Here is a 21,056-nt window from a genome sequence, read left to right on the forward strand (position 1 = left end):
TTATTCTCACAAGTGCACATTTTTTTGCTTTTCTGTTTTTTAAAAAAATTGCTGTAGGTCAGTTAATAAGTAGTAATACTAACACATGCTTTACGTGACAAGCCACAGATACAAGAAGAGCAAAAAGGGAAATTAAAAGAAAACCACCTTTCTTAATCTTAAAATCTTTCTGAATCTTCCTAATTTTTTGAGTCATCAACTGGGTATCACTGTATCAGCCTCTGATCTCTCTCCTAAAAGCCTTGGCTGCACTTTCATCTCCACCCAGTCTGACTGTAACTTAATTGCAAGAAATACACAACAGCGGCCAACTTCCAAGATGATCAGACTAAGTTATTGTGGAACGTCACATGAAAGAGCTGTGACAAATAGTAGAAGGGGAAATAGCAGAGCTGAGCTCTGGAGTCTGACATTAACCTGTCCTTCTCCTGCAGGTCCCACGTTGCTTCTATGCTCACCTTGCAGCTTCTAAAAGAAATAAAAAGTGCAAATCTCCCAAGCAACCTCATTCACTGCGTAATTCTAATTGGCTTAGCAGACATCATCCATGCTGTGCAGTGAGAGGTGCATACGGTTTTTTTGGAATAAGTAAAAGTATACGATTACTTGACAGTATCACAATACATCTATCCGGGAGATTAATGTTAGATAACCATAACATTGGATTTTCTAACTTTTGAGTACTTGACAATCATCAGACTAAGAAAAAAAAGAAAAAACCCTAAGTGGAAAGAACAATCAATTACAATTTCTCTGTGTAGCTGTAATAACCCTTCTTCTCATGAATCATCATTAGCAATTTTAGCCCTGAATCTTCAGAGCTGTCAGATGTGACTTTTACGTCATTTATTCCTGCTGTCCTGCCACAGTCCTGCCACTGCACCGGTGGTTCTCCCTCTCTTTGCAGAAGTCACCGTAATGAATTAGCAATACGCGTGGTGCCAGCACTACGGCAGGAGAACATCTGGATTTGGGGAGGGGAAAAGGAAAGGGGGGAAAAAAGGCTTAAATCTTCTCCTGCGGCACAAATCCTTGCTATCCTTGTAAACATGGCACACCATGACAATAGTGCAGCTCTTGATGGATGTGGGTGAGGAATGGGTTGGTGACCTGGAGCTGGACTAGCCTGTTGGCTGCAGTCAGAAGAATTTCTGCTGGACCTGGGCTTGAGGAAGGATACCTCCCACCTATCCTATAGCCTGCACAGGCAAAAGCAGCACACCAGGCATAACCTCCAATTCACACCGGGGCTGTCGTACCAGCTGGGGACAGCTACGAGCACGTGACAGCAGAACTTCTGTCCTGAAGGCAACTGGTCATTTGTCGGTCTCGGGAGGTGTGGATCCACCATTTGGATCAGGGAAAGCCAGGCGTTTCTCTCTCTTCCTTGGAGATGAGTTTAAAAATTTCCTTGTGTAATCCAACAAGTAAGTGTAAAGTCCAGCGCGCCTTAATAACAAATCTGATGTCAGGATGCCAGAGAAAGCTCTTTAGCAAAGTAGCATCTTCATCTTCTGTCCCTGCGTTACGTCTGCTCCAAAGGGCCAAGGTAAATAATTTCAGCAAAGTTTGGCTGGATGCTGAGCGCCGCGACGAACGAGAAGCCTGCCAAGTGTGTGAGACTCCTGCTCGGAGACCGACACTTGGCAGGTGTTTTCAAACCCTACTCCCTAGTCTATCTGCGCGGAGTAACCGCAGGTGGTCCAGGGAGTTGTTTTCCCTCTCCCAGCGCACAGCTGAAACAAGGAGGCGGTCCCGCTTCCTAAGAAAGTTTTAATTGTCAATCTTCAAGCACAGTTCCTTTGTATTCCTGCCAGAACTCTCATGTATGCCTGTGCTTGCTTGGGTTGCTGCATAGGAAATGAAGGCTGTTAATGAGTCTCTTCTTTTGTCAGGTGTTTGTTTGCTAGACTTTCAAGTGTGATCAAATTTACCAATGACACAGAAATGGGAGGTTTGTAAGCATGCTGCACAGTGACCTGAAGGTAGTAAAGCATCAGAGGCTACAGGCAGTGGGGGGGGGGGGGGGAATGTGCTGCTAACAAATATAGAAATCCAGGAGAGAAAAGAGACGGCCTGGGTGCACAGTGGGGTACAAAACCAGGCAGCTGTAAGTGCTGCAGTAATATTATACTGAGATGTTGTTATTTGCTTAATTTTAATCTCTTTTGTTTAGCCAAACCCATGTACTTCAAAAGAGGACAGAAATCAGACCATAGTCAATAGTTTCCACAACAATACTTCCATTCGAAGAGGTGGAAACACCATGACAAAGTTTAAGAATCGAGTTCTAGCTACTATCTCAACAAAAGCACAAGAAGTATGGTGGCATAAATAGATTGATACCTTTATCTGAAATCAAATCCATACCACTGGTGTGCTGCAAATAATATGCTGTGATTTTCCTCTCATGGACCAAAACATCCAGGTCCCAAATCTACTGCAACAATTTCCTTCCTGGTGAGTTTCCAGGACTTTGTAGAGTCGTTGCTCGGTTTCAGGTTTAGCTAATTTCCGCTTTAATTCTGCTATATAACACTTGCTTTCACCAGCAGCTGGAAAACAGAGATGAGAATATATTCTCCTGTCTCATTTTTTTGTCTTCACCAGAACAGCACATACTAAAAAAAGTACACCAGGCTCTGCCGTTTTTCCCTCACAACACATTCACAGTTCTTTTCTTTAGTCCCTTTATAGGGTACATTCCCAACTGCCCTTATCCTATCCAGTTCCAGTTTTGTCAGATTCATTTTACAGTCTCAGTTTTTACTATTTGTTTTCCCATGACTTTTTTTTTGCTCCCTTTAATTACCACTTCCCATTTCATTCTTTTTCTGTCTCATCAATTTAAAGAGAAAATACAGAAGTTCTGTGTATCATTTTCTTGGTGGAAGAGATTTTATCAGGCCATTCCCTATTCCTATCAAGATCATTTTAATTTTTTCCAGGTTCTGTTTCTGCCAGCTGCTCTTTATTCAGATGCTGATCTCAGAAAACTCGGAAATGCTGCTGGTTTTAGCTGATGTAAGATTCAGTGCTTTTTTAGTTGTATCTATGCTCAAGAATTTTTAATGTTTGACAGGGGGTAAAGGATATTTCCTGATGAATCATCAGACAAATTTAGCTTAAGATTTTCCAGAATAATTTACATCTGATTCTACATCGAGACCCTTGGAAAGTTTTAGCACCAAAATTGAATGTATGCTGGTCGGAAATGTAAAATTCAACTAATTTCAGCCAGAATCTATTAACACATACTATAAAAGTGCATTCTCTTTGATATGTTACTTCTTTTCTGCCACTGATTCTTTCCTTTTTTCTTCCAAACACCTGGAAGTCTTCACAGCTGCAAGGGTGGATCCTCTGTTGAACCCATTTTAATCTTTCTTGATTCCTACACAGAGGTAGAGAGCAGTTTCACCTTTGAAGGTCAGCTACCAAAGGGATATAGTCAATAAAAGAACTGCAGGCATTCAACCTGCATGTTTCAGCGTGAAACTTTAAGGTCCTTGGCTCTCTGTCTGTTATTGAGAAATCCAGAATTCAGTCTTTAAAAGTCCTCTATGTAAAATGGGGTTGAGGGAAGGGAGAGTTAGCTTTTGTGGAAAAGCAATACTTAGAAACATTCGGAAAAGTCATCTCGATCTGGCTGCTGAACACAAGGCAGGAGATGACTAACATAGTGTTTAGGATATAGAGAGATAACAGATGAGTTCTGTCCTTGACATTAATTGTGTGTGTTATCTAAACTCCTGTTTGGCAGCAGCCTGGGGACCAGGCTCATACAGGGAATGGCAATCACTGAGGAGTCTGTCTTTCTCAGAGAACTCTTATTTGGACTTCAGTCTTTTCAAGTCACATCAAAACCTTGACCCTGACCAACTCTGATTTGTCCCCACCCAAATCCTACATTAGTTAGGCAGATGCATTCCTCTGTTGAGCCACCAAACTCTTACTGCCAAAATAGCTTTCCTTATTACCTCAATTATTTTCTCTTCTATTGCCTGGGTAGATCTTACTACTCTGTTTCCCTGCTACATTAACAAACACTAGCAATTGACTGAACAGCGTCGATCGGAGGTGGTGGGCCTTACATATTGTTTTTTTAAACATGAGTGCAGTGTACAAAACTGCAGCACAAGAACAGGAGTAGAATTAACTTCAGTTCCACAAATTTCTACATGGGACTTAATAGTAACAAACAAAATTAACGCTGGGACCAATTATGCAAGTCATTCTCAATTCAACTTTGTGTGCTTTGCTAACAAAAAAGAAAAAAAACAACCCCAAAACCCCAATAATTCCCATCCCATCTCAGTGGAAACAACAAAGTCTCCCCAAAAATGTAGTTGCCAATCTATTGTCAGTCAGTGTGCCAATGGTAAAATTCCATTTCTTAATCGTCCTATCATCCAAGACCACGAGGTACTGAAGCAAACCTGGCACAACATAAAATGGACTGCAACACCCAATTTTTGCAGAGTCCAAAATTTTGTTTTACATATTAATGGATAACTGCCAAACTGCAGGCAGCCAGCTTCATTGACTCAATAACCTGCTGGAAAAATATCCCCCATGTGGATGACCATCTGCACCCACACAGCTGAGGCGTTAAATTATTTCATCACCGTCCCTGTCAAAATTTTAACTTCTTGACCTTCACAAAGAAATCCTGTGCCATCCCACCTAAAATCAGCCATCAATTTTTTCAAAATGCTACAGCTAAAGCACTGTGATAGCTAAAAACATCTCATTAGACTGACAAATTTTCCTGCTTGTCCGGTATTTGCACTCCAAGTAGGTAGGGGAAGAAGAGGAGGGAAATCATTCAGAAAGATAACTTAGGCTTCTTCACTCCATCCAGGGATTGTTTGCAAAGAAAGTTTTCCATCTGCTGTTCTCCATGCCAGCCACAGCTGAGACCATCACATTTGTTGGTTTACTTTCATACACTACCATCACTTTTCCTGACTTACTTGACTGTCTTTTCTCTCAATACATACCTTTTATTCCCTCTCCTTGGCTTTTTTTTTTCTTCTCCTTTTTCTGAATATCCTCTCCAAAACAGAGATTTGGTTCATTGCCCAAGGTCAGACAAGCCATTACCTTGGGAATTACTTTTTGCTCAACACTTTCTTTAAAGCAGCATATTCAAACTGGATCCAAATTTCACCTTCTGCACAGTTTTAAACTGTTGATCTTTCTACCACTATTCAGAGCAAAATCTTTCACCATTTCACGTCTTGCCTTTTTCGGTCCTCTCTTTTCTGATCTTAATGACTGCAAACATGTTCCTCAGCTCTAATATATTCAGTATGCTGCTATTCAGATTTTCTTGCTCGTTATTAACTACATAAATGTCACCTTTTTCGTCCCTCCTCAGATTCTCCTTCACCTGCTTAACATATAAAGCCTAACATGAGCTTAAGGTTTGTCAAATTAGTTCCATCCTCCCTATTTTTTATAACTTATATAAAGTTGGCCTCTGATTTTACTCTGCCAGCAACTGAAGTCTTCACAGACCAACCAGCCTCCTCCTGAAACACTTTAGGGCTTTCTCCTGCATAACTTTGTCGCTTAGGTAACGAAGAAGACAGACACCTTATTAAATTCTTTCCCTATCCTCCTCTAAAACTAGTTGTAAATCTAACGTTGTAGTCCTGGTGCCTACTAAATCTGATAATCATCACTGATGAATTCTCCATCTTCCCTTCCATACTTCCCCACTTAAAGTCCCTTATTCCTGCCATTCTTTATCCAGCTTCTGACTCCAATTAGAAGGAAACCTCAAACAATGCCTGCCAACCTTGGCTTATCACAGTCATTCCGTTGTGTGTTCTCTCATCTGTATGTTTTGTTTATTTTGTGTCTCTTGGGGCATCTGTCCTCTGGAACCTTTTTATTTATGTATGTGCAGTACCACTTACCGACGAGAGCACTAACATTAAATTTTTTTACTATTGTAACACAGGTGAGGGTGATCATCTTGGCTCCTATAGTCAATAGGAGACAACTAACATCTCCAGAGGCATTTTTGTCACTGATATCAGATGGCTGAAGTGAAGTACAGTTATCCTATATTTACATCAAGAGAGTTCACTTCTGTCAGGGTGGACCCATTATCTGTGTTATGACAAATAAAAACAGTAACAAGTTTTTATTTTATTCCATTACTCTACATTTTCATCCACTCATGGCTAGATAGGTTGTTGGGTTTTTTTCATTTTAAGGATTAAAACTTGCAATACCTGGTCTCTGCACAATAGTGATTTCTTGACAAATTTCAATTAAAACAAATTTATTTTGGACCAGAAGATGTGGGAAAAAATATATTATTACTATTGCAAAAAAAAACCCCAGTCTTGCCACCATTTTCATTAGATCTGTAGCCAAAATAGAACTTGTATTTATATTAAGTTACTGATATCTACATTCATAAAAGGTTTTTTTAATTAATAATTGTAATTATTTATAAGAAATTGAGCTTTTAGGTACTTCTCCAGAATTTAGAAGTTCAGTCTTAATAAGCTTCATTCCAGTATTGTTAATCCTTACCAGTGAGTGCTTATAAGAGCTCTCACAAACAGAGGCAGGAGTAGGAATCAGTTCTAGACTTCAGTTTTACAGGGTATTCTCTTGGAACACATTATTTCTAGGAAAACTTACTCAGTTTGACTTGTCCACTGTTTGAAAGTACACGTCTCAAACGGTACATGAATAGTATCGACATTGTTAGGCACTATGCTCTTGCAAACAACAAACCCTTCCAAACTGACCTGAAATATCGTGTAACTTCGACCCAACCAAAAAATAAGCAAAGCTTTGGACAAGCCTATCCACAACTGTGACAAGGCTGAAGACTGGTAGAAACAAATACACAAGCTCTGCAATATCATACATATTGCCCCCAAATTTTCAGAAAGATAAAATACCTGCAGGAGTTCAGGCAGTTGTATTCAGTTCCAAAATCTTCAGAGCTACCCAGCTGTGGAATCCGCTTGCACATTTTAGCTTTCTCACAGATTGCCTACCATGCCTATAGCCACACACGATACGCCATTATCATCAGTCTGAAGTTGGACTTGTTTCCTTGGCCACCTAAAGCAGACTATTGTTTCTGTTCCCTGATTACATTAAGTTGCATACTTCTAATTCTTCCCCAAACAAATTTAGTTTCACGATTAAACTAATTTTGTTTCATGATTAAATGTATCTTGGCTGTGAGCCTGAAATTCACTTTCCATGAACACTTGAAAGAACAAAACTTAACTCGCATGAATTTTCATAAAAAGGCTGTGTAGGGAGATTGGAACATAAGCAAAGAGGAATTTTATGCAAACCTTTCAGAGATGTTTGGGAGAAGCATTTCTATTTGCCCTGCTTGATTGTTAATATGTATTCCTCTCTCAGCGTGTTTCTCAAGATTTTTTGTAGTTGTTGCATTTTTATTACTTAATACATAAACAACAGCTACAATAACAATGTGTGTAATGCATCAGCTACAATAGAGCATGAACTATATATATTATGTGCAAAAAAGCATATTAAATGTTTTGATTTACAAAGTCAAGCACTTACATTAGGAAGCGGCAGATTTGAAGTGATGTAAATGAAACTTTATCCTACTTGGCTCTCTGAGCATGCATCGGGACAGTTTTTAATTCTGTGATCACGTACAATGCTCCCTCCACAAATGCATTAAGGTCGGTGAACTGGGATCTCAGGTTCAGCAGTGTCATTCTCACGAGTTTACTGAAGTGGCATGCGATTTCGCTGGTCATATAAAGATTTTGTGTAAAGATGCCATGTTCCAAATAATAATCTGTAAAGATTTTATTTAAAAAAAAAAAATCCTGTAGTCTGAGAGCTTTCCTCGTCCATTGTGGTATATTGCAGGTGACAGTTTCTACTCTCTCTTGTATGTCAGTTGTAGCTCAGAACTACAGGGTTGAGCATCAGCCTCAAGAAAGGCTTGAAGCCTCTTTATTTTGTTGCATGAAGAGGATATGATATGTTTATACAATTAAATATTTTCATCATGGCTTATAAATCACTTTATAGAGAAACAATTATTATTAATTTGGTATTGTAGTCAAAAATCTGTACTGGTTACAGACAGGAGATAATATTAATTTTCCCTGTGCTGCAATAGACTGAACAAGACAAGGCTAGCGACTTTTCGAGGGACAGAGTCACATTTTTTGACAGCTATCCAGTACCTGGACCTTCTTTACAGGCAGGTGCTTCAAAGACTCTGTACGCTGACTATCTTCGTACAAAGGAAGCTTTATGATTGGGGTACGCTGTTTACTCTGTAAAAAATTTCTAACTGTACTCCTGACTCTCACAGGAATCTTTCCCGAGGCTTAGTGAAATTTCACAGCCAAAAGTTTTCAAAAAGGTTGTTGCTGACTTTTGTGGGGAGGGGTTGATTGGTAGTTTGTAGCACATTCATGTGTTCACTTGGGGATCCAAAAATGGAAGCATCCCAACATTACTTCTGAAAAATATTTGTTGTATTTGATGTACCCATCTGCAAAATCTAACAAAAGTGACTTCCAAATGTCTCACAATTACGATTCCTACATCAAAATAACTCACATATTTTAAAGTAAAAAGAATAATGGCAATGACAGAGTTTTGCTCATTATTTTCTCTATTATGCACTGACCTTCTGGTTAAGATACATAGATTCTTAAAGTCTTTCTAAAAGATATGATTCTATAGGAATGAAAAAAAATGAAAATATGCAATGTGTAAATAAAGAACAGTGCAACACAGATACGGCATGGAAAATTCAGGTTATACAGTGAGGTGAAAAGTATTTGGTTAGTTATTATGTGGATAATACACGAAAAGTAAGTGCAAGAAGAGAGACCAAACACCTAACTTCAGAAGTAAAGGTTATTTAAGAATGCTATTAGGAAATAAAAGAATTAAGCTAATTACAGTGACTCTGCTTTAAGAAGAATTTTGTTCACCTGCAGATAAGAACATCTGCACAATTCCATGCTCACGATCAGAAAACTGCTACCTAGACCATTCTTTTCCTGTTTCTTTATCTCTACTCCCTCTCACATCCAAGATCTACTACTCATTTTACTTCCAAACAGCCTAACCCTAGCTAAAGTTATCTAAGCAGCTTGCAATAGTTGCTAATACATATAAAACTACTACTAATATTCTTATATTATTCTCTTTGTAACGGCTATCATAGCATAAGATGGTGCAGTTACTATAATAATTACTGCTCTTTTGTAAAATGAAAGAGTTAAAACATAAGTCTGCAGGTCACGGTGATACTTTGTGCATTGATAATATTGTTTACCTATTTCTATACCTTACCCCCGCATAAACAAAACAGGAAATATATCACTGAGATGTCTACAAGGCCCCTAAACACACTGATTTTATAGATATATAAAAAATACATAAACATTTCTTTTTATATATAAAGAAAAGATTGAGAGGGAAAGAGAAGTAGCAGGGTGTATGTTCAGAGCCAGTAAAAGGTAGCATCGTGCACATGATACATGCTTTTAAGAGCAACCAATACTGTTTTTATCCTGAAGGCTTAGCAGGCATCTTGCCTACGAAAGCAAACGCCTCTTGGAGTCGCTGCTTCAGCAATGTGATCCTTTAAATGACATGAGCTTGTTGCCTAGAAGTCTAATCTAAAGCCAATGAAGTCAATGTGAGTCTTCCAGCTGTCTTAAACCAGCTTAAAATCACAACCATGAGTCACAACAGAACTGATAGTCTAACAGAAAAGGAAATTCAAAACTAATACACTTGTTACAGTAACACTGGTGCACCAATGGACCAACCCCCAGTACAGAGAAGACAAATCCTATTAAACTTAGTGGAGGAGTGAAAGGAGATCAGTTTATATTTCCTCCCTGAATCCAAATTATTCTCACAGCTGGAGAAGAATCAGTGGCTGATAATGGCCTAACAACCTCTAGCACTAACAGATATGACCTCAGGTGTAGTGATAAGAATATATAATTCTGCATTCCCTGAACTCGTCTGTGTCTCCTGGAGAGTGCTGACGCAGTGGGAGCTCGGTGCCACCTTGAACAATAGAAAGCTTTAAAATTTAGAAGAGATTCAATATGTGCTGGGTCACACAACAATATTTATGGGACTTTAAGACGCATTTTGCATTACTGAGGAGGAAAAGCTCACAAAAAAAGGAAACAGTTATTTCAAAGTTTAATGTGCATGACACATGTTGGGAATAAAAATTATGTATTTGATTTCTTAATTTGTCCATGTTATTACCTATTCTGAAACTATTCCACTGATGAAAAGTGCTTGAATAAATAAACTTTTTTCTTTTCTGGGGAGGAATAATTCTGTGACTCTCAAGTCAACAGCAGAACTTCCAGCTGATTTCAGAAGAACATGGGCTAGGACCTGCATGGATGAATTCGGTACATGCCTGCAGGATAGCACAGGCCATCTTCCACGTTGTCACTTGCCAGCAGATGACAATTATATCACATTCACAACCAAATACCTCATCAGGAGGCAGCAGAGAGAAGAACAATTATCTTTTCTCATTTAGAAACAATAATTCCTTAAGTTGTACATATTTAGTTATTTTTAATTAAAATCAATTACAGTTTAAAGACATGCTCAGTGCTTCCCTAGGGAATGCAATCACAACTGTGATCTAGAGCCTAGATAGGAAACGGTAAGATGGAGAATGCCCCTTTCATTTTAAACAAACCCTCATATATAAATTATTTGCCCCCACAGAGCAATTAGAACAGCAGCTGAGTATTTTTCTTTCCAGGCTAAGCAGGATGGCAGGAAGCAGACAAGGCAAAAATTTATTTCTGTTTTGTTAATAGCATCCTTATTTAAATTCTGAAATGCTATTACATTTCAAAAAAATACTTTTTTCTAATCTTAAAAAAAAAAAAAATAAAATGATCTCTTCAGAGTATATAAATCCTCCAAGGCAGAGAGAAGCTGTGGGAAGCCATTCCCTCATGAGTCGTGGGCTAGGACTCAAAAATTCCTTGCACAGGGAATGCTGCAGCCCTCCGGTGCAATAATGAGATACAGGATGACACAGACACAGTGCCTGAAATCACGGCAGCTGCAGAGAGGCTGCGAAGATGATCCCTGCCTGCCCCTGGGCAGCTGGACGTTAGACATGTGCTGCAAGAGGCCTCAGCATTCCAGCTGTGCCGTGTTCACACAAACGTCGCTTCTGGAATGCGTACCCATCCGGGACTTTCCCATGCCTGCTCTTAGGCGTGGGATGAAAAGCCTTACAAAAGCTGCTGAATTACCGTTCGGCTGTTTCTTTGGAACACCGATAACGAACGAACGAAGGAGCGAATAAATGAATGAAAGGCAGATCCCAAGTCTCAAAATAAATTGGGATAGAATCTCTTCCAAAAGCCATCTTTCTAATTTTTAACCCCGGCAATGCTTCTTCTCAGCGGTATGTTAAATAAAAGGGCCTGAAGGAAGAAGTGAATGACCAACATGTCACCTTTCCTTTTTTCAAACTGTAAGCCTGACAAAACTCTTCCCCTTGATTTCGGTCAGCTTTGGGAAAGGTACCTGGTTAGGCAATTTTTGGAGCCAGTTTTGTAGCCCTTCATTTTCCCTGCCACCAATACATTTCATCGGCGTGAACAAGATTAAGGACGTCAAGATCGGAACCCTTGCGCGCCCACTCAGATTTATGAACACAAACACATTCGCAGGCCTGGATACCTACAGCGGGACATTAATTCTCAAGAGAGGCAAGTGCCTATCAAGGGATTTATGTCGCCCTCCCTAGTGAGGGCAATATAATCTATATAGGTCATTAGAAGCAAGTAAGCTCCCTTTAACAGCCTGTTCTTAATTCTCAGTTGCACTGCTGGTTCCTGCGTGTGAGACAGTTGTTCCTCCATCCCACGTTCCCATCTGCAGATGACATTAGCTCCAAGGGATGCAGCACTCCAAAGAAAGCAGAGAACTGTAATTCCTAAAGAAATCCTCAGAAGCTTACCTGGCTGTTAATCAAATGGAGTAAGAGTTCTCTAGCACCATGTACTGGAAGAATTTCTGTCTCAATAACTTGGGTTTTGACATAAGCCCTAGAAAAAGACGCGTGCTGTCTCCGGATGGAAATCCTCTGTGACACCACCAGACTTGCTGCAAAAACATGCTGAATAACAACTAAATTCAGCTTAAGAGCAAAAGATAATTGGCATGATCATTTCCACAGACATGCTGAAAAAAAAGACCATTTGCATCTATTCATGCTACTGTGTACAGCTTGGTTTTTACATGAGAAATCAAGATAATACTTTAAGGAGGCAATTACTGCAGCATTTCACATACAGTAACCTACATATAAAAAGCATTAGTATTATAGATTATGCCCAGCTCTGCTTTTACATGACAGTGATTATTTTCCCTGGGCTTCTTATTCTGGAATACTATTACACCTTTTGGGTTATACCCTTTTACCTTGCACCCAGGTGTACATCTTTGAGGGTTTATAACAAGGAGAGTTTTGCTTGATAGTGTCCCATTCTCAGTAACACTTAGTAGTTACACCTAATTAAGGGATCAATGAGACCAACACTTTGTTCTTGCACTTACATAAAAATTAGGGGTTTGCAGACAGCGCAAATAAATTTAAATTACTGTGTACCGTAAACCTTTGGTACGTGTTACAAGCAGTACCAAAAAGAAAAATCCCAAACCCTCAAGCAAGAACATATTAAATACAAATTTTATTTACACGGTATTTTACTGCATATAAAGAAAAGGATAGGGGGAACAACACAACGGCTGCGAGGCACAGTGGACACTTTCTACTGTTTTATCAGCCCTGAGATTCTCAAAGTCAAAAGTTCCCGTCCAGATTGGGTGACTCTCTGAGCTTGAGGGAAGCTGGAATGGGGACAGCTCTGGTGATTTACATGACACAGGAGCAGGGACATTTGGGGTGCCTTGATGTAACTTCTGGAGCTCACAGGTGCATTTACTGTAAAATTCCTGTCTGTGAGCTTCTCCACAGAAGTAGGACATGCAGCCTAATCACCATTATCAATAAGCACTAATGGTAAATAATTCCTTCATCCCACACAAAGCAAACACTGATAAGAGACACTCATTTATAATAGCGGTCTGGCTAGATGCTTCAGGTCAGCTGGCAGGTAAATTATTATAAATTCCAAAGAGGAATTAGGAATCCTTCCATTCCATTTAGCCTATAAGGATGGTAATTAGAGTTATTAATATTACTTGCTTTTCAACTCTGTTGACCAATGCAGTCCCAAACCTTGCTGCCAAGAGAGGATGTTAGTATACCATGGAAAGACTTCTACTGGAATCAGTAATATGACAAAAATAGCATTAGAAAGCAATATAGCACAGAAAAAGGCAGTGTTCCAAAAACTCAATTCAAAACTTTTCAGACATGCTACACTTCTTCTGACAAGATATGCAATTAGCTATAGATTGCTCTTTCAAATATTGTGCAGATTAACAAATAAAAACTCAAGCCAGAACTCAACAGTTCAGGAACACCAGGAGATGGCAGAAATAACATTTAGGAGTTAGATGTCATTAATAGATGTCCACCATATCTTAAAAAAAAATAAATCCTGTTATGTAAATAGCTCAATACAATTTAAACTTTAGCCACCAAAGAGTTTTAACTCATTTCCACCATCCTAATGGATAAACAACAAAGTGGAAAAGGTTTTCTAAATCTTAATGAAACTTTGAGTATTCAGTTACTATCTGCATAACTAATTGAACAGAAGTGGGTTTTTTCCCATTTTCTACACAAATCACATACGTGTTTTAGAGTGGCTGTTCCCAAAGCAGAATCTGGAAACCACAGCTGGCTGATGTGACCATGGTTAAATAGTCTTTGACTAGTGAGAGAACCATGTTAGAAAGCACGTCTTGTGCTTGTATGAGTTTAGATGTTGATAATAAAGGTGCACAGAAGTCCCTGAAGGAGATGGAAAGTTAGAGGTTCAATTAGCACAAAAATGTCAAGTCCACTATCTGGGAGTTTATGGAAGTATTAGGAACCCAGTAGGTCAGAAAAAGACTAAATCCAATACATACTGTGGTTGCAACAAATATTTCTTTATACATTTTATGTTGCATCAGCATTTTTCATTCATTTTCTCAATTTTGTATAGGCTTATTACACATTTTTATGGGGTGTTCTGTGGTGGGTTTTTTTCCTTAGGATTTAATACACAAAAGTTAGATCAGAAATAACTGAGTTGGTTTTGTTTCATATCTTTTATTATTTTTATGTAATCCTGTTTGTGAACACTCTCATTTCTGCATAACATAAGTTCACAAAATAGCAACTTGTACTGAAACGGGATACTCTTGATCTGAAATAAGAATATTAATCCTCAGCCTTGCATCAAACAATGACAAGTTTGAAACAGATTTCCTTCTCTCAGCTCCATTATGAGAGTAACAAACGTGCTTTTGCTCATTAACTTGAATAATATATCAAACAGAAAGGCCTTTAATTGTTTATTTTGCTAGCTGGAAAAGAGGTTCTGCAATTCTGGGGAAAAAAAAAAAGCAAGAAGTGGTTTCAGCTTCCTTTTTTCTTTGCTGTTTCTTTCCTCTGCTTTATTATTATGCCCATATCAGCTCTGTCTCCCCCAAAATTTTAGAGAAACATGTCTCACTCCGCTTTCCCTAGAACTACTTAGACATTTAAGAGCAATAGGGACAAACCCCAGCTACTATAATAACACCTACTTAAAGCTTGATTGTGATGCCTTCTTTCACAAGCAGTAAAAGAATCGTGAACAATCCCATTACACTGATAAAACAACTTACAGAACAAAAATACACAAAATGTAATACCAAGGAGGACAGACCTCTACCTACTCAGGACTCTCAAAGTAAATCAAATAGAGATCTAAAAACGTTCACACACCAGTAGATGGGAAAAATTAGCACCTCATTTGATAGCTGAAAAAACAGCTGTTAAAAAAATGTGTATTTCTTCCTTCCAGTTACAAAAGCTGGAAGAGTTCAGGTCCTAAGGGATATTTCCCAAGCCGCAGACAAAATCTGTAATTGAGGCTATAACAGAACTTTTATCTTTTGACTTCCATTTCCACTCTCAATCACTAGCTAACAGCCCTGTATTTTACTGTAAGGGTCTCAACTTTTTCTACATTTTGTTTTCAATTTGATTAACAAATAGACATCAAAAAAGGAAAGATTTCAAGAGGATTACAAAACCCACTTTCTGTCTCTTACAAAGTGGTTCCTGAATTACTCCCATTCAGGCAGCAATGGGCATGAAATATTTTCAGGGCATAGTACAGCTAATATTCCTAAACTATTCCTAAGAGAGGCAAAACCCAGAGGTCAAATTCTTCTGTAAGATAAAAGTGTGAAACTCTCACTGAAACATATGTGAATAACCCATATATAAATCTGTCTGAGGACAGAATTTGAAGAATTTCCAAGATGAAATTGTTGGCATAAGAACAAGAAACCCGGTTCTTTAAAGGGAGATCCTTTTTAGCACATCTTTTTTTTTTTTTTTTCTCTGAAGTAAGATTCAGCATCAATGGAGAGAACAATCTGAGTAAAACAGAAATGCTATGTGTTTCAATACCTGATTGACAGCAAAGAAGAGCAGTGGGTATACTCTGCATCACACTAAAAAAAAAAATAAAAAAAAAAAAACTTTTACTAAATCCATTTATTTTAATTGGAAGAACCAAGCCTTGCTTCTCAGCTCTTTCTCTTCTCATAGAGACCATTGTTGCTGAGTAAGAACACCTGATAAAATGCCCTAGAGAAGCTTTACAACTCAACTGGCACTTACACAGCAGATAAGTCTCACTGATATCAGAGTAATCTTTCCACAAGGATGAACAGCTCTTGAACAATTTCTCCAGGGAACAGTATTAGACACAAACAGACTTTCTCCATCATCAGACATGATATTCAGTCTATATGTAACATACATTCTGTAACGATACATAGTAGCTAATACACTGATTTTTTTATATGCTTTAACATCAGAAAATAATATAAAATGATCATTCCTAACAGTGTAAAAATATATGATGGAATGTGTCTTTAGACTGTAGGCCTAAGATGCCCACCTCATCATCCCAGTCAAACAGCTGAAACACTTTGATCTTGTTTACAGAAGTTCTACATGACTGAAATACCATTTTTTTTGTTTCCACCTTTTTCATTCATTAGTTTGTAACTGCACCAGAGAGCAATTCCTCCAGCTATATTACCCTGCCGAATACAAGGTCTTTTCTTTAAATTGCCTACAACTCCATCAAACTTTAATTTGAAAGCTTATAGCCAAAACCAGTTTGCCGAGTTCCCAAATCACGGGTATTTGTTCACAGTGGTTATTGACCTTCACTCACACCACAAGCTCCTAAACCTGGGTACCTGGTCTGAACTAGTAATCTCTGCTTCCTCAGTAATCAACGACAGACAGTCCAGCACCTACACAGGGCGATTTGTTCTGTCTAAGTGTCTGCTTGGAATTGGATGAATCATCTGATCGCTGTGTTGACATAAACTTAGACTAAATGCCTAACTTTTAGATTGATAGAGTCACATTGAATTAATCCTTTTCTCAGTGCTCAGCTCCCTGCGTGATATGAGCAAAAGCAACCAAATACACACTATATACGGAGCAATTTCTGCCTTTGTGAGCATAGCTGTGTTCATGAGCAGTAATTAGTTCCACTTCTTTACAGTCTCTGTATGAAAAGAGGAAAAGTATTATCATCCTTTTACAGGTGGGGAATCTCAGGCAAAAATAGTCAAAATGTGATCCAATAAGCTCACTTGAGAGATTTAGATTCTACTTTTTTCCTTTCTTTTTTTTTTTCTTTCCTTCTCTTCCCCCCCCAGTGTTCAAAACCACAGTTAGAACAGTCAATTTTACTTCAATTTCCAGAAATAACAATTCCACACTTCCACAAATCTGGCTTCAGAGTCCCGCATAGGTATCCACTGAGTGTGAGTAAGGCAGGATTTTTGCTCAACTGGAATGATTACATGTCACTCTTCATATCTCCTATAAGTCTCCGGTAGAGGCAGAGACATTCACATTCCCTGGCTGTAAGGCTGTGCCTGTTTTCTTCTGCAGCCCCCTGCCCTGATTTACTGCGGTATGTGAGGCACAGATGCTACAGACAACAGGCACCAAAACCTGATTGACCCTCGGAGAAGACATCTTCGGCATTCAGCGAGGTATGGGTCACCCGGTTCTGCTCTGTCTTGCCTCTCCTGTGTCTCACCTTGTCACTAAAGGCTGCAGCATAATAATTATGGAAAAAGGACAAAAGTAGGAACCAGCGCACGTGTTTAGGCTCAGCAGTTTCAAGTATCTGTCTTTCTGACTTTACAACCTCAATGCTCTTTTCACACAGATTTTCAAGGATTGTAATAATGAAACATCTGCTGTTTAAAGCTATGTTAGCTTTAATACTTAGGCCACCATGAGGATTTGGACTTCTGGAATCACAACGTAGACCTCTCCAACTGAGCTAACAGCGAAAGTGCTGGCGATAGTAGATCGAATATATTGATTAACTGTTAAAAAATTGATACGACGCACACTTTAACCAGTGGGTTTGAAGCCTGTTCACTGACCACAGGAACTGGAGAGGTTAGCACATCTGATTTCCGTGACAAGTTCTGGATAGCGAATATTCTAAAATTGCTTTTTCTGTTTATTTCTCCCCAGAATCCTGTCTCTACTCTTTCCATCTGCCTTTCACCTCCACATCCTCAGCTGTAGTCTCCACTTCTGCTCATACCAAGGCCTCTTGTATCCTTCCTTATCGTTCCTCCTCCTCCCCAGTCCTGCACTCCTGATGGTCCCTCCTTGCACTCACACCCCTCCATCCTGCCTCACAGCCAGCAGAGGGAGAACTGAAGGCAAAGGCAAGACCAGCAAAACCACTCATGGAGTTACTCAAAACCAGACTAGACACAGTCCTGGGCAACCTGCTGGAGCTGACCCTGCTCAGGCAGGGACTAGGTGACCTGTAGAAGTGCCTTCCAACTTAAGCGACTTTCGGATTCTGTGATCCTTCCAACAGCAAAGCTCAGCGAAGGTGCCTCATAATGCCTTTTGACTTTAATGCCGTAACATCATCTCAGACTGGGGTATTTTTGCATGAAAATTTGAAAGGAATGAGAGAAGATATGTAGGAGTTTGAGAATATTTGGAGTATAGCGTATTTCTGACTTCATTAAAAGCTGCCAGAACTCTGTAGTTGTCTTGGGTTTGATACATCTGAGGCTTCTAACTCTTCTTAAGAAGCAGAATACAGACAAAAGTGAAGAGTGAATTGATATGAAAATTAAAAGCTATTCAACATTTTTGTGTGATACAGTTAATTGTTAGTGAATCCAACAATTAAATATTTAACTGCCAGTCAGCAAATAAATACTGCCAACCAGTCTGCAACAGACTATTTTAGTGCTGTAGAGTCTGAGATGAGTTGATTCAATGCCTGCCAACCTGAGATTAACTGTTTACCTATTAGGAAGCTGGCAATTAACTTTTGAAATTACAATGAAACAGAGATGAGCAAGTAAATAATGCAGATACAGAGGGAATGGTTAGAGACAAGAGTTTCCACATAATACAAGTTGATGGGATTCTGACACACCAGCAAAACCTAAGCAGCTCCCTGAAAGTCAGTGGACTCACAGTGATGTAAAACTGGTAGGAAGCCCCAAACAGGACTATCATTTAGAAATTTCTAGAACAAAATAAAGAAAAGGAAAAGAAATATGACATGTCATAGAATGAACAGGTCTCAGAAAAGAGTTTGGAAGTCAAGCATGTCACCTATTGTTTAACTTACCTCTGTTCTGAAGGAAGAAAAGAAAGTAAATATGACACCAGTTTTCAAAAATTACTCCAGAAACTAGAGAACAATAAATTTGATTGCCCAAGTGGGCAAATTGGTAGAAACTTAGTGAGAAACAGAAATAGTGGTTGAAGGGATAAATAAAATATGTTACACTTCATAAAGAAGTTGGGATTCCCAAAACTATTGAAGAAGTCAATGAGTAGGGAGGTAAGATAATCTTCTTGATAGAGGACACCTGAGGGTTTTTTTTAAAGTCTCTCACCTAATGCTTTTTAAGAAACTAAGCTGGTTTGGATTGAAAGATAAGGTCCTCTCATTGAAAAATAATTTGTTGCAGGACAGTAAACAAAGACTAGAAATAAATGTTCAGTCTCAGAAGTTCATCAGGTGAACCAGTCAAAGGTTTACCAAAGATGAACATGGACCTGTACTGAGATACATGTTGTTAAATATATATGTAATTGAAGTGAAAGACAGCAGAACAAAGAATAAAGAAGGAAAAATCAAGTTCCATGAAGACACAGATACAGGATAGCAAAATGTGAAATGGAAAATTCATTATATTGACTAATTGGGTTCTAAAATGTCAAATGAAATTAGGTCTTAATAAACACAGTTAGGCACATAGAAAAAATATATCTATACACAAGAAGTTTACATTAGTTCTTAGCTGATGGCTAGAAACATCTAAAGTCAGGATCTCAAAAAAGAGATCCTGAAGTTACTGTGCATATTTACATATATGCTGTGCTCAGAGACTATCAGTAATATAGAGAATGGAACAGAAAACAGCACAGAAAATGTCATTATGATGCTTTGTAAACACATGTTAAACCCATGTGTGGAATGCTGTGTGCAGTATTCAAAAAAGCAAACTAGAAAAGCTAGAGAATGATCAGATTATTCCAACATGGGAAAGAGTACATAGGAGACTTTTCAGCTTGGAAAAGGTGTAATTTCCTCTACTCAATCTTTATGAGGATGGGTAAGGTGAATACAAAATGATCATCCACTATTTCTTATTAGAGAAGAGTAAGGGGGCATCTAGAGAAATTATCAGGTAGCAGAAAGAACTGTGTTCTACAAAATGCACGCTTCAGCTGTGGAACTCATTCCCACAGTAAATCAAAGACTAAATGAGCTCAAAAATTGTAACCAAGGATAACTTTGTACATTGGGCCATTGAAAATGGTGGTCTGTATGGCGTATCTGTCCGACTCCCGAAAGCTGGGAGGATAAGTCAAAATCTTACTCAGTACACAATTCCACTATCATCCCTTACTATCTGCTACTCACTGGTTACAGGATCTCTGTATGGATGTTCTCAAAATGAAGTCAAAAACTTTACTGAGAAAATACTGAGTCTCATCAACTCCAGTCTCCCAGGCAAAGCGATACTGCAGGATTCAGCCATGTCTTGTCATCCTTTTAGTCAATGTAACAAACAGTTTTTATGGCCTGCTGCAAAAACATTTTTGAATGTCATTACCTTCATTTATGTCTGAAATGGCATGGCACTTTCAATGTGAGATAGCACCCCACTTTGACTCCGTAACTCCCGAAAAGGGGCATTCTCTTAATTCTGCAGTGCTTCCTTGTCACCTCCTGATATGGATAAACCTTCTAAGGAAGAAAACAGTCTTTTCCTCCTATTCCTTGATTTTTAGACGTAATCCCTCAAGTACACATTCTTTGCCTCCTGTTCCATAATTTCCCAATGACTACGCAGCATGGGTTTTGTCTACACAAAAGTTCCTGAGCTAAAACCTGCATTTTATAAATTTTTTTTTCCATCTCTGCTCCTCATCAGAAGCAAATCTGTACCACGAGGAGTTAAGTGAACACAACAGCAGCACTTTCACCATCATCCCTATTTTCAGTAACAGCACAAAATGACCCCTCAGATTTTTCTCACGCCATTTCATTTTTTTACATTGTGTTTTGCAACCACCTCAGCCAAAAGTCCCTCCAGCAATTCTGGCAAATATCCGTGGGACATTTGTGATTTTCTTGTAAAACGTGTCCATGACACCTTTCCAACAGATTCTAATCACTCTTGCCTATGGCTTGGATACCTAGTTGGAACTGTGAAGAGATCATTGCCTTGCAACAACCACACAGAATCCCAGTTTCAGGGATGCCAAGGTATATGCACTTGCCTGC

Source organism: Buteo buteo, chromosome 3, assembly GCF_964188355.1.
Source record: "Buteo buteo chromosome 3, bButBut1.hap1.1, whole genome shotgun sequence".
NCBI classification, from domain to species: domain Eukaryota; kingdom Metazoa; phylum Chordata; class Aves; order Accipitriformes; family Accipitridae; genus Buteo; species Buteo buteo.